The sequence below is a fragment of the Oratosquilla oratoria genome, chromosome 8 (assembly GCF_046742065.1).
Source record: "Oratosquilla oratoria isolate Oo_2021 chromosome 8, ASM4674206v1, whole genome shotgun sequence".
NCBI lineage: Eukaryota > Metazoa > Arthropoda > Malacostraca > Stomatopoda > Squillidae > Oratosquilla > Oratosquilla oratoria.
In genome coordinates, this window is record NC_134784.1 from 71384628 (window position 1) to 71399522 (window position 14895).

Below are 14895 nucleotides of genomic sequence, written 5' to 3' on the forward strand. Positions count from 1 at the left end.
TCTATCCAATACATGCATGTTGATCATTTCGTACCCCTTCCATCTTGTCACATCGTGGATAAAGGAGTCTCCCTGTCCTCCACACTGGGTTAAAGGCAAAACAGCACTGACATTAGCTGCTTAGTAATTAGCAACCAATCCTTTTTGATCACCCAAATGGATCAGAGCAAAACGATTACCGCAGATGGAATACAGTATTTGCCTTGGGTTTTTCCTGATGGACTATCAGTTGCTACACCGAGTTCTTTCTGAGAAGGGACATCAAGCTCGGCCTTCTAAGTATATACCGGTATACGATTAATTGCATTAAGTGTTGGTTGATCTACTTAGCTTACCCACGAGTAAAATTTGAAATAGTTCTTGAATCTCTGCCCATCTTTCCGTCAGCTTTATTCTATTTGTGAGAATTTCTCATTTGCCCACGTTACGGTGCCCTCTTATTTGGGATAGTGTCAGCGTTTTTTTTTTTTTTTTTTTTTTTTGTCTTACAATCGTCATCATTACCGCCACCACCATTCGGTTGTCGCTCTATCATGTTCTTGTGATATTCTCCCCAATATCTCGCATATTTCCTCAACCCTTCCAGTAATTCCTCTGCATTTATCCTTATTAACTTAGAGTATTTCTATTTCAAAGTTGCATACATATTTCCATGTAGGAGGGCTATATTTGGTTATGTTCTATTTAGCTGAGATCTGGGCCGTGCGCCCTTGCCTGCAATGAGATCAACCACGTGTGACGCAGATGTTTGACTATTATGCACAACTTCCCAGAACTATTTCGGGCAAACACTTGGTCGAGTACCACACAAAACTTTCATTTCATTTTTTCTTCTGTAAACTGCACTTTATTTATGCATTTTTGTCTATTTACCACTGGATATTGATTATTTATCAAATGGTTCTTATGTGAGATATTTATTAATTTATAGACATTAGTTACATTCTGTTTGGCTTATTTGACATCGGAAAGATATATGAGTTGAATGAACTTGTTCCCCCTAAGCATTTCTATAATGGAGGGGTTACATTTGTCCTAGAAATTATATTTGTAATTGAAGTCTATGCATTACTTGCAAATACGCAACTAACTGTTATCATTTAAATATCGTACGGCTGGCAACTCTGATTTGTCTCCGTACGCATGTTGTTCGTTGAAATTATTTTTGACTTGTCAACATTGAGGAAAAAGAACGTATTATAAGGAATTAAATTGAAGGGAACTGAGTTAAACGGACTCGCTTTATGACATCTAAAGAAATGTTTAGACAAAAGGAACTTACCGTGATTTTAGGAATAGAAGTATGTATGACGAAATTAATACCAATTAAATTAGTGGATCCAACCAAATTGGGCATTTTATATTGAAAATAATATTTATTGAGATCAGATTAATTAACATTCACCGGATAATTTTTTTTTAATCGTCATACTCCTGTAAAGCTCCATTTTTCATTCAAAATCAACGCAGGTCCCACGCTGTACGCAAAGTTCTTATTCTAAGCACTACATGAAAGTATTGAAGCATTGCTTAATAAGTATCTCCAAATTTCTACCACAACCGAATCAGAGAAATAAGAACTAATCAGACCACGATGTGTTGCTCATTTCATTATAAGTCATGACAAACTGGAGTACTGCATCGTTGCATTGGAGCGCATTCAACGATGGACCCTGCAATGTTGATTGAATAGGGCAAAAAGAGGATTATGAAGGAGTCAATCAATCAGTCAGCCATTTCGTGTCCGCTGCTGAATAAATATATTTCTCTCACCAATCCATGAGTTGCACACTGCGTCAACCTTTGCCACGCCGTTTCTGCAAATTCCTATCTCGAATTTACTGTCTTGTTCCCTCTTCTCCTATTCCCATATCGCGACGTCCATTCAGTAATAGGCGTACACTTGCTCCATTGCTCATCATTGTTTCGCGATAACTTCCCTGACCAATTTAATTTCTTCCTGTGCTATTTTCTCTCTCATCCTACCTCCAATTAACCTTCATTTGAATGACTAGAATATGACTTCGCTTACAGAAATCTATACATCTCTAAGAATATTTCAACAGTATGTCTAACATTCGTATAGGTTCTTAAATCTCTCTTAGCTCTTCAATCAGCTTTGCTATATATGACTAGAGGATGGTTTTATATTTGGACATTTGAACAATAGAATATTGTAACTAAAGTCGTTTTTATTCAAACGAACTCTCAACCGTCGGCGCTGGTGAAGTCCGTGGAAACCTAGTGAAAATAACTCGTATATAATCTTGTTATCAGCGTTATTACCAGCATTGACCCCCTCCCCACCCTCCTTCATGCCTCCTTTAAGCTTTATCTCCACTTTAGTAAATATTGGGAAATGTATGTTTAAATTTTATCAACTAATCGATCATGGTAGTTACTAATGCCTTTCTAGTCTCCTTTCTTGTGAAATAAAATCACTAGCATTGCACCACGATTTAGGAACGCTTTCTGTATACACTGGATATACAAATTAACCAATCTACAAAGAACTTCTTTCCCCGCGTCTTTCAAAAGAATGATTGGTATGCCATTTCCCCCGGTGCTTTGCTTTATATTTCATAAGAGTCAACGCTCCTTTTTCATCTGTTACTTCTGCAATATTACTCTAAAACAGTTTGATGGGAATGGAGACGTCGCCGCGTGGCTCAAAAAGACAGAATAATGGCAAAATTAATCGGTATCGCCGACGTCGTGAGCTATATTGCCCTTAACCTAGAAGGAGACGCCTTGGCCATCTACCTAGAAATAAACATTAGTGATCAAGCAGATGCAGAGAAATTGATAGGGAGGTTGAAGGAGGCGTTCGCTGAGGGAGCGTTCGAATCGTTTAATCGACTAGAAAGAATGTGATGGGCTGGCGAAAGGGTCGACGTTTTTTGTCAGCGAAATTAGGAGATTAGCGGCCCTATTGAGATTTAAAGGCGAAGGCTTAGAGCAAATTTTCAGAATGGTGTTTGTGAATGGATTCCCTGACCACGTTTCAGCTGGCCTACAAGAAGTAGATAATCCTGTGTCAGCGAGTATGGATGTGTTGATAATCCGTGTTTGACTTCTCACAAGGACACGCTCACGATGATACGTGACGTCGTAGGACGGGTGAGACGCGATGATCCAGTGAGAGGACTGTAGTGCACCACAACAGAGCATAGGACTAAAGTGGTGTGATGCTAGCAGCATAGCAAGCGGCGTAGTCTTGGAGATAGGAGGTGTGGTAGTCGAAGATGGGGCGTAGCAGCGAAAAAATTGTGACTACCATTACATTAACGTATCGGAGTTGGATATGGTTGTAAAAGGAGTCAATTTGGCACTGAAGTGGGAACTAGCGTGAGATTGAAATAAAGACAGATCCAGCCACAGTGGCGGGACCGATGAACTCAATGCTGACGGCTGAGAAGAGAATACATGCTAAAGGGATAACAGTGGCCATTGTGAAACGGCGCTTTGGTATCCTGAGGGAGTTAGTAGACGAGTTCAGTGTGAAGGTGAGCGTAATCCAAGTGCCGTCAGGAGTGAATAAAGCGGACGCGCTAACCAGAGTAAAAAGTTAGCTGATAGTACCGGAAGATGAAGAGAAAGTTGAAGTGTGCGCCGCAGGATCCCTACGCGCAAAAGAGTTGTATGGAACACATCACCTGGGTATTGGTAGGTCGTTGTTATTAGCAAAGAAAGTTGACCCGAAAATAACTTAATCCATAAGGGTATGAATTCATAAAGAAAATTCGTCGGTCCCCTTTCTTCACTATATTTTGCACCCAAAACGTACAGGGCATAGATCCTCTGGGATCTACTTTCACCTCTTGACTGCCGTTCCCGGGGCCCGGCCTGAGTCTTTATGCAGTTTTAATGCTGAGCTCAGCTTCCGGAGATGGGGGTTAGCAGTTTTACAATTTCTGGGGTTTTCTATATTAAAATGGAAGTTTTAAAAATATATTCAATATTATAATATAGTTAGATATGTGTTTATTTCTTGTTATTTAATTTATGTTCAGATTTGGGGATGTGGTGTATATGCGCGCTTGGAAATAGGTTCCTGGCTATCCAGTTATTATCGCGCACTAATCATGTGATGGTCGCTCACCTTATGGTGTGGATAAGATGTTCGTTTGTATATGCGTTGTAATGTAGTTTTCCATGGGGTAATGTTGTAGTATGTGAGGTAATTGGTAATGGTCACATAATGCCTCCCTCCCCGCGAAAGGTGACTTCTATCACCTGGATTGATGAGCGGTGAGTTTTTTTTTTCCAAAATGTATACATATATGTATATATAATATATATATATATATATATATATATATATATATATATATATATATATATACATGTGTGTGTATACATTTTGGAAAAAATACATACATACATATATATACATTTACATACAGTATATATTGGGAGTATGACATGATACCTGTTGTGAACCTTAGTAAGAGTTGAGGGGGGTTAAAGTAATAAATCTATAGGGTTTAGTTAAGTAGGTATCATGGCATGCTCATATGGTCACCAAAGGATGATAGTTTTTAAAAGGGGGTAGCCAACTCCAGTTTTCCTTAAAATCAGTACACACTTAGTTCCACCTATTTTCACTTCTCTCTTTCCTGGGAGATCGTTTGAAGTATTGTGTTAGTTAGTCCTAAAGTGATAGAGTTAGACTTCTTTCAGTGAGTTACATTTTGTCTACTATCATTGGTGGAAAAGGTATTCCATTCTGTGAGGTAACTCTTTGTCTACTCTCATTGGTGAGAAAGGGCGTCTTTTCCGTGAGTTAACACATTATTTATTCTCACTGATGGAAAAGGGATTCCTTTCTGTGAGTTAACACTTTTGGAGAAGTAATAAGTGCAAGGGATGAAAGATTCTAACGTCGCTTGGTAAGACATGTTCCCTAGGTTTACATGTGTATTACATTGTTCCGAAGAATACAAATTCTTCGGTACTCCTTACCCAAGGATACGCGGCGAGTTTCTACCGCTAACACTGTGTGTGCTTGAAAACACCTCACTCCGAGGGTCTGGGCAACCATTATCCTCAGTAAGGGGCCCTCAAGGGGCAAGGGGGCCCCCCCTCCCCCCACAAGGGTAGGAGGGTAGAAGCTCCATTGTCTAAGCGGTAGCGATCGAGTCAACATCTCTCACAGTCCGGCTAACACTGAAGTTCAGTTGGGGGACAGTATTCCCCGCTCCCGTGCTTGTGCAAGTGCTTGGCTTTGTTTGTATCAGGGAAAAATTAATTTCCTGCGCCAAACCCGGCCTCGTTCGATTGTGACGAAAGAAGGCACTCTGCTTCGGCCTTCTACACCCTTCCAACGGCGTCCTTTGTGTGGAGCGTCCTGCATCGCCGCCATCCCGCCGCTTGGAAGTGCTTGAGCACCCTTTTCCCTACCCCTTCCCTCTCTTTAATCTCCACCGGGTATTCTACGCTTCTCTGTAAGTATGGAATCTGGTCCTAGTGTTGTTGTTCGCGATAGCATGTGTGCCTTCGACGGCGGTGAATTTCGCTGCTGGGCTATTCTCCCACCGACAACCGTGGACCCACACTCTTGGTGTATCCATTGTCGGAATTTGGAGTGTTCCCCTTCATCCCCGTGTACTACGTGCGCTCAATGGGATGATAAGCAGTGGTCCGCGTATTTTCATGCTCACCGGAAGGTGCAGCCACGGAACAAATTTCGCGGGCAGGGAAGATGGCTTCCCCCCTCACCCGACACAAAGAGAAGGCATGCTACGTCGGCGGAGGACGCGGGCAGTTGTCTCCCCCCTCCTAAGCGTAGTAAACGGAAAGGTTGTACAATAGCCGCCCCGAGTCAGTCTCAGGCCAAATTGTCTCCTGTTCCTTCCCACAGGGTGGTTAGCTTCGACGGGCACGCGCCTCTGGCCCCCGCGAACTACCTCCCGGATACGAGCTTTTTCCCGGATGCGTCCGCCGGCCCCGCGACGCTACCCGGCAGCTCCACCCCCCCACGGACAAAGGAACCGAGTTCGGAGATTCGGAGCGCGTCAGCCTCTCCTCCTCCTTGGGTAACCCCCAGTCCCCCTTCCACCCATCGTCAGACGAGCCGGGTCATCACCGGAACCCTTTCTATGCCCGGTGGGCAGGAAGCTCGAGGTGTACCCACACGCGCGTTCGTCGTAGGTGACTCAGCTTCGTCCAGAGGAGGCAGTCTCCCCTTGGCGTCTCCCGGACCATCCGCACCCAGGCGGGACTCTCCAAGCGGACATTCCCCGGACCTCCTCCCCACTCTCTGTTCACTCGTCACTACGTTGAAGGAACAGATGGAGGCCCAACGGGAATTTTTCCGCGCTTCTCAAGCGCGGTTCGTGCACCGCACGGAAGCTCGTGAGGAGTCACCGCCCCCAAGGGCCCCCCTCGACCAGCTTCCACTTGCTCAGCCCCCCCCCCCTGAACCCATCAGTGACGAGGATTGTAGCGTGAGGTTCCTCTCTGCCCGTGCCGACCCCTCCTACGCCGACGACGATGTCCACAGCGCCGTAGGGGGGGGGGGCACGCTCCCTTTCCCCTCCCGTTTCCCAGTCTGAATCCTCGATGGTGGTCCCGCCTTCCTTCTCGGACGTCCTCGCGAGGGTTCGGAGGGCGAATCGACTGGGCCCCCCGAAAGAAGAGGAAGCCACATTCGAGTCTGACATCTTCATGACAGCCAACTCTCAGAAAGCCCAGCCTACTCCCCTCCACCTTCCATGGAGTACGCAGACGGCGAGAGCCATGGCCCAGGCCTCCGACGCTCTCGCAACAAGGACGACCGAGAAGGCGCGTTGGCTTCCGGTCCCATTGGAACACCAGAAGCGCTTCTACACCCCATCGGGGTCAACCCTGAGAGCAGCCTCGATCCCGGCGAGGTTACCAGAGCTGGTTAAGGCGGACGCCGAGTCGCTGCGCAGACGAAACGTCCTCCTCTCCGGCAGGGAAGTCAGCGACCACATTCATTCACTGGCTCTGTCCCTGGCGGTGAACTCCTGGCTAGAACGCCTCCTTGCCTCGGCGAGGGAGTTCTTACCCGAACTACAACCCCAGGAAGAATGCGACCTCCAGGCTTTTTTGGCAAGCGCGAGCAGAGCCCTGAAGCATCAGGCTTCCTGTCTCTCAACGTCCTGGGCCAACTTCGAGTCCCGCAGGAGAGACACCATCCTCGGGGACCCCAGTGACCCCCTCCTCAGGGAGATTTATGCTCCTTTGAGGAGGGCCCCCCTGCTCACCCACACGCTGATTCCCCCGGATATGGTGGACTCGGCAATCACTAACGCCAACCAGTTGCTGCACAACAGAGCCATCGAGAGAACAGCCGTCTCTAGCTCGAGGCCAAGGACCACCCCCCCATCGACCTCTCGGTCCTTTCAGACGCAGAGGCAGCCTTTTCGTCTCCCTAAACGGGAAGACGGGCCCCCACCCAATTCGAAGTCCAAAGCCCAGACAGGAAAGCCCCGCCCCTTCCCCAATAGAGAACAGGGGCGCAAACATCATAGAGGCTCTGGACCCCAACGCAGGAAATTCTAGGAACTCGCCTGCCCTCCCGCACAGGATAGGAGGTTGCCTCTCTCTCTACTGGAGAGAATAGGAGGCTGCCGGGGCGGAGGACTGGACCATCCAGGTCATCAAGGCGGGCTATCGTCTTCCTTTTCACACCATCCCCAGCCTCTCCCCCTATCCCATCCAAGTCAGCAACTACCATCCGGACTCGGATCGCGGGCGGGCCCTAGTGGAGGAAATCTCCACTCTGCTTCAGAAAGGAGTGCTCGAGGAAGTCTCAACTCCGGACCCGGGGTTCTACTCGAGGCTATTCCTCGTACCAAAGGCTACAGGGGGGTGGAGACCTGTCATCGATCTGTCTCCTCTCAACAAGTTCCTTTCCCTGACAAAGTTCCGGATGGACACCCCAGAGGCCGTGAGGTCGTCTATCAGGTAAGGGGACTTCATGGTGTCACTGGACCTCCAGGACGCCTATTTCTAAATACCTGTGCATCCCTCATCCCGAAAATTCCTCCGCTTCGTCCACAAGGGCACCACCTTTCAATTCACCTGCCTATGCTTCGGCCTCTCCACAGCACCCCAAGTCTTCACCAGAGTGTTCAAACTCGTCTCAGCGTGGTCCCACTCCAGAGGAATTCGCCTACTCCGTTACTTGGACGATTGGCTGATCCTGGCACACTCCGCCCAGCTATGCCGCGACCACCTGGGGACGGTCCTAGCCTTCATCCGCAAATTGGGCTCCATGGTCAACCAGACGAGGTCAGATTTCATTCCAAGACAGAGAGTCACGTACCTGGGTATGGTTCTGGACTCTTCCCTCATGCAGGCATTCCCAGTAGAGAAGCGAATCCAGAATCTCTCTTCTCTCGTCGTGCAGGCACTATCGACCGGGTTCCTCACGGCCAAACAGTGCCAAGTCCTCCTGGGCCACATGGCCTCCGTCGAGAGGTTAATACCCAGGAGCAGACTGAGAATGCGACCCCTACAGTGGCTCCTCAAGTCCCAGTGGTCCCCGCTAAGGGGACCACCAGCTCCCGGTGTATTTCAGCCCTCTCCCGGATCCGCTGGCAGCGGGAGAGGATGCTCTTCTGCAAAGCTGGGACAACCTCGACACCTACGCTTTCCCACCGTTTCCCTTGCTCCAGAAGGTGCTCCAGAGAGTACGAACCGCATCCAACCTTCGGATGACTTTGATCGCTCCCTGATGGCCGGAAGCCCCATGGTTTCCAGACGCCCTCGAGCTAGCAGTGGAGGAGCCCCTGGCCCTTCAGGGAAGACCCGACCTTCTACATCAACCAGTCAACGGGGCCTGGCACAAGAACCCGTCAGCCCTGGCGCTTCACGCGTTCAGACTATGGTCCGGATCCTCCTAGAGAAGGGTTTCCCCAAAGAAGTGGCAGAAGACATGTCCTCCCCTATTCGCTCTTCCTCAGCTACCCTTTATCAAGGGAAGTGGAATGCTTTTGCAGAATGGTGCCACTCCCGAGCAATAGCCCCAGAGCAAGCCACCATTCCTCTGATTGCCTCTTTCTTCCACTTCCTCCGGAAGTCCAAGAAGATCTCCCTCTCGGCAGTGCAGGGCTATAGGGCAGCTCTTAATCAGGTGTTTTCTCTGAAGGGCATGGATCTAGCCCTGTCTCCAGAAATTCCCCCAGGGAGATCACTTCTCCATGGGATGTGGCATTAGTCCTCAACGCTCTGCGGGGCCCCCCTTACGAACCCCTCCGAGATGCTAATTTCAAGGACCTCACCTTGAAGACAGTTTTTCTCTTGGCCCTGGCGTCTTCCAAGAGGGTCGGGGAGTTGCATGCCATCTCTTATCGAGTCGCCCACTCGAAAGGATGGCAAGAGGTCTCCTTCACTTTTCTGCCCCAATTCATTGCCAAAAACCAGGATCCGGCTAAAGCCGACCCTAGATTCTGGTCCTTTAGTATTCCTTCCTTGGACGACTTTGTAGGGGGCGAACATGCGGAAATGGTCCTATGCCCGGTACGTGCTATCCGAAGCTACCTCAAGAGGACGAAGCATCTTAGACCAGACTTGCCAAGACTGTTCGTCTCTACCAGGGGTACACCCAAGCCCGTCACTAAGACTTCCATTTCTTACTGGATCAAGGAAGTCATCCGCAGGGCCTACGCCTCGAGCCCCACGGATTACCCTGGAGCAAAAGCTCATGACCTTAGGGCAATAGGGCCCTCCCTAGTCTTCCGAAAGAATCGGTCAGTCAACCAGGTCCTTCAAGCAGGTATATGGAAGTCCCAGACTACGTTCACTTCCTTTTACCTCAAAGATGTCATGTGGGAATCCTTAGGGACCTTCTCTCTGGGCCCCATAGTGGCCGCCCAAGAAGTCCTGAGATAACATACCCCGTACCAATGGCACACAGCCAACCCTGAAGCCTCATCCAAGTTCTGGATCGGCAACCACGGGGATACCTATCCCAAGTCCTTCTCATGCTCCTACATTCCCTTACCTCACCGAGGGCTCTCAAGCATTCCAAGGGAATCAGTTCGAGCCCTGCAAGGGGTACAAAGTGAGTATGCCCTGTCTGTCTCCACTCTGGGAACAGATCCAGGTGCCCTTCACAGTTTCGGGGAATGTATAAGGGTCTGGTCAACGTAGATCTTAGCACTCTACATTTTCTCCTTACGAGGGTTTCCCAGGCTAGATAAATACTTCCTTCCCCCCTAAGTCCAAGTCTCCTTGGGTAAGGAGTACCGAAGAGTTTGTATTCTTCGGAACAAATGTAATTTTCGCAGGAAAATTAATTTTTCCCTGATACAAACCTGAGGTACTCCTTACCTCTAATGGCCCTCCTCATCCACCCCGCTAGTAGTTCCTTCTCCCTGGCCTGTCAACCCTCGTGACTAATTTCATACCTGGCTCAGACAATGGAGCTTCTACCCTCCTACCCTTGTGGGGGGGAGGGGGGGGCCCTTGCCCCAGGAGGGCCCCTTACTGAGGATAATGGTTGCCCAGACCCTCGGAGTGAGGTGTTTTCAAGCACACACATTGTTAGCGGTAGAAACTCGCAGCGTATCCTTGGGTAAGGAGTACCTCAGGTTTGTATCAGGGAAAAAATCACTTTCCTGCGAAAATTACATTTTTGTATATAATAAAAACATATATTGTTGAGACTTAATTCTATGATATACTATGTGGTTAGTGTGTTATGGTTTTATCCAGCACGTTGGATCGCGCAGACATATGCTAGTCTACAAATGAGGAAGTCTAGGACCAGTTGGGCTAGGGAACTGAGGGATATAGTGATTGATGGGAATGTGTGGAGAATTGCAGCATGTCTATTATGCCTGATTGGGTGGTGTTTAGCAAAAATACATAATCTTGTTGGTTTAATGAAAGGGATAGAAGTTTGGGGGCTGTTAGGGGTATGGGGAGGGGGGTGATAGGGTCGAGGGTGGAGCTGAGATTGTAAGAATGTTGTGGTGGTGGTTGGGGTGGAAGCTTGTGTCGTCAAAATATATTTGGCATGAGTCGGGGATCGAAACGGGTCCACTGATTGATTTCTGCCAAGTTGAGGGATTGTCTTCACAGATTACTGAAACGAGGGTGGTTCGTGGAAAGAATAGGAAATAGTCCATGTTAATGTGTACGTATAGGGTCTTGTTGGGATTTACCTTTTTGTATTGGCAGCCGTCCAGTGTGCTGGCGTTGGGTGCTATGATTTGGTTCATGCATGAAGGTTCTGTGGTGCGATAAGAACGGAAAAGGTGGGCGGGACAAACATGGAATTTAGTAACAGCGGATTGGCATAAAGTGATGTCAGAGGAGGGGTGTAGGAGTACCATTGGCCGTCTTCAGATCTGATAATGGTGGTGGGTTGAACATCAAGGATAACAGTCCAATTTTTGTAGGTATATGGGAATGGGATTATATTCCAACCTGTGAATCTCTTTTGTGGGTCGAAAGGGATATGTGCATAGATTGCATCTGTACCTAGCGTTGTTTCAGTGAAGGGGTAATACTCTTGTAGTTGTTTGGTGGGAAAATTTTCTTTAGGTGGAGGTCTCTCAATGCGATGGAGAGTGCAGTTTTTATTTTACCTAAGGGGAGGAGGTTTGGAGTGTCCTTATTGTTGGCTGCGTCAATGAGATCGAGTGGAAATACATGGTAGTATTGTCTATGTCTATGTGTTTACTTGTTTAATTGTTTTTGTCTGTGTAGTATGTGAAAATTTCTAGGTCGTGGAGTCGGGAGGACTGAGCGAGAGAATATTCGTGGAGTTGTGTGAAACGATATAATAGAGCATTAACTGAGTCTGCTAAATGTTGTGAGTTTTGGGAGTTCAATAGGACAAATTTTTCCTTCTTATGGAGTCTGGAGGTCATTGTGTCGATGTGTTGTTGTACGTTTGCTATGTCATCTTCTGTGATAACGCCGAATAGGGACTTAGAAATGGAACCCATGAAATTCATGGGTCCTCTCTTTTGTCTGAAGGAGGCATGACGGCGTTCTATGTCATAATTTGTCATCATGTCTCCCCGTTCAATTTTTGAGAGTTGGAGGAGTATCGTGTTTAATTTGTCGGTGATTGAAAAGAACAAATGGTCTCTGGATTCTGAAGAGTTTATTGTGGGACGTTTGAAGTTGGTATGGAAATGTTTTGTTATCGTGTACGTAAGTTTACGGATTGACTCTAGGTCTACGTGGGGTTTAGTGATGTCCAATTTCATCTTGATGGTTATTGTGTCTTGAATAACCATGACCATTCCGATGGGGGTTATGGTCGCGCCTGGAACCATTCTCGATGGGGTATCACCAGAGAAGGCTGCGACGACGCATATGAGGAGGAGAGGTAGGGGTGTCCTGAAAGTGTGAGAGTGTGGTTAGGTATTTTACTTCTGAATGTATTTCTGTTTTAGTTGCGAGTATATGGGAGGATGTATGGGTGTATGACTCTGCCTGGTGAACACGATCCAAAGTAAAGTAGTGAAGATTTTTTTTATAGTGGGAATAAGTTTGGTGAATAGGGATCGTGATTACTTTCCACTTAGGTAAGCATGACGTCCTGCGACCTATGGGAGGAAGAATCCTGATTTGTTATAGAGGATTACTGTCTGGAGCGTAGTGGCACGTGAAAGGTAGGGGGAGGAGGGTTCTTGATTGCGGGTGAGTGATGCTTGGTGGTAGGTAAAGGTCGATTTGGGAGGAAACCATGTCTATCTAGAATGGTATTGGTATCGAGTGTTGATTTGATTGGTTTTAGTTTCTCTCCATGTGCTGTGATGAGGGTGTCGTCGGACGGGTCAATGAGGCGGTAGTTGTTGTTACTTAGGGTTTCCGCTACTACAAGGGCCCCAAAGAATTTTGGTGTAAGTTTGTTTGGTCTGTTGTGGTGTTTAAACATGAGAACGTCACCTGGAGTGAGAATCAAGGATCGAGTGTTATGTTGTCTCATCCGAGTCTTTTTTTTTTTTTTTATACTTCTTTGTGAATCAAGTGCATGGCGAATTCTACGCATTTTGCGTAATATTCTATGGTGTTTAGGGGAGGAGGGTTTTTCTCCAGTATGTCATAGGGCATACGGAGGGGTTAGCCGAAAATTATGATGTGGGGGAGTTCTTTGTTGCCGAGTTTATAGAACCATTAATGCTAGCCTGTACTTGTGGAGGCCAGTCTTCCCATGTGTCGCAAAGACACTCTTGTAGGGAACGGAGGACTTCGAGGATTTTTCTGTTTGTTCTCCCTACAAGTCTGTTTCCTTGTGGATGATATGCTTTGGCTAATATACTGTTGATGTGATACAGTTTGGCTATGTTTTGGAGGACGTCATTTCTAAACTCTGTGCCAATGTCTGTTTCTGCTGATTTATCTGGTAGGGGCACCAGTAGTGTATACTTTGAAAAGCAATCTACCGCGGACAGGATATAATGGGAACCATATTGGCATGGAGATAGCTTCAAAAGATCGATATCCATAGTATCCCACGGTACTGAGGGGATGGATACCTCTCCAATTTGAAGTGGTCTGGGGTCAGCCCCACGAGGTTGGTTACAGGCAGTACAGTGCTCTATATGACGGTGTGCATCTTGGGCCAGAAATATACACGTTTAGTGTTCGCTAAACATTTGTCCTTACCGGGATGTTCTGCACTGGGGCTATCAAGAACCATGGAAAGGACTTTAGGAATCAGGGGTTTCGGAATCACTGGGATGTAGCAGCAGTGCCTCTCCTAAGAATTCCAACTTGGGTCTTCTCTCTGTTCCTTTCTAAGTTCCTGATGGGAAATACAGTGGGTAGGTGGTATTGTTGCAATCAGGGAGTTTCTGCTAAGTGCGTCTGCTACAATATTGGCCTTACCTTTTATGTAGGCAATCTCTGGGTTGAAATTTAAGATGGTTGTGTGCCACCTTGTTATCTTACCTTGCAAAGTTTTCCCTTTGAAAATTTTCATTAATGGTTGATGGTCTTTCATGACTGGGATTTTGTATCCTAGGACGAGTTCTCGGAAATGTTTCAGAGCCCAGGCTACAGCTAGAGGTTCCAAGTGGGTGGTGGAGTAATTACACTCTTCGGAGTTCAATACGCGGCTTGCGTATGCTATCGCTTTATGTTTCCCGTTTGAGTCTATTTGTTGTAGGACTGCTCCTATTCCAAGGGAGGATGCGTCCGTGAACAGAAAGAATTCCTTTGTGAAGTCGGGAAACGCGAGGACGGGTGCCCTGCATAGTGCTGTTTTTATTCTCTGAAAGCACTTTTGTTCTTCTGAGTTCCATTTGAAGGTACGTTTTTGCGTGTGAATTTGGTAAGTGGGACAGCTAATTTCGCAAAAAAAAAAAAAAAAAAAAAAAAAAAATTTATGTAATATCTTGCCGTGCCAACAAAGAAGGGGAGTTGGTCCTCGTTCTTAGGGATGGAGAATTCACAATGGCTCTGAGTTTGTGTGTAATCATTGTCCACTGTGTGGCCGAGAAAAGTAGTTATCCTGTTAAGGAATTTACATTTTGACAGTTGAATTTTGAGGCCAGCATTATTGATGATCTGTAAGATGTACCGAAGGGTGTCAAGGTGGTTTTCCACGGTAGGGGAAAATATTATTAGGTCGTCTAGGTAGACGAAAATGGATTTGCCTAATTTGTCTTTAAATAGGCTATTCATGAGCCTTTGTAGTGTACTAGTGGCATTCTTGAGCCCGAAGGGCATACGGTTAAATTCGTAATGCCCTTTATCAGTGCTAAAGGGTATTACCTCTTTCGATTTACCCCCTAGTTCAATCTGCCAAAATACAGATTCAAGGTCTAAGGTTGAAAATACTGCGTTCTCTTTTCCTATGGACTGGAGACATCTCCCATAACGGCCATTGGCATGCGGTCGGGTTTAGTATTTGGGTTGACTTTACGGAAACCAATGACGGGTCTGAAGGACCTGTCA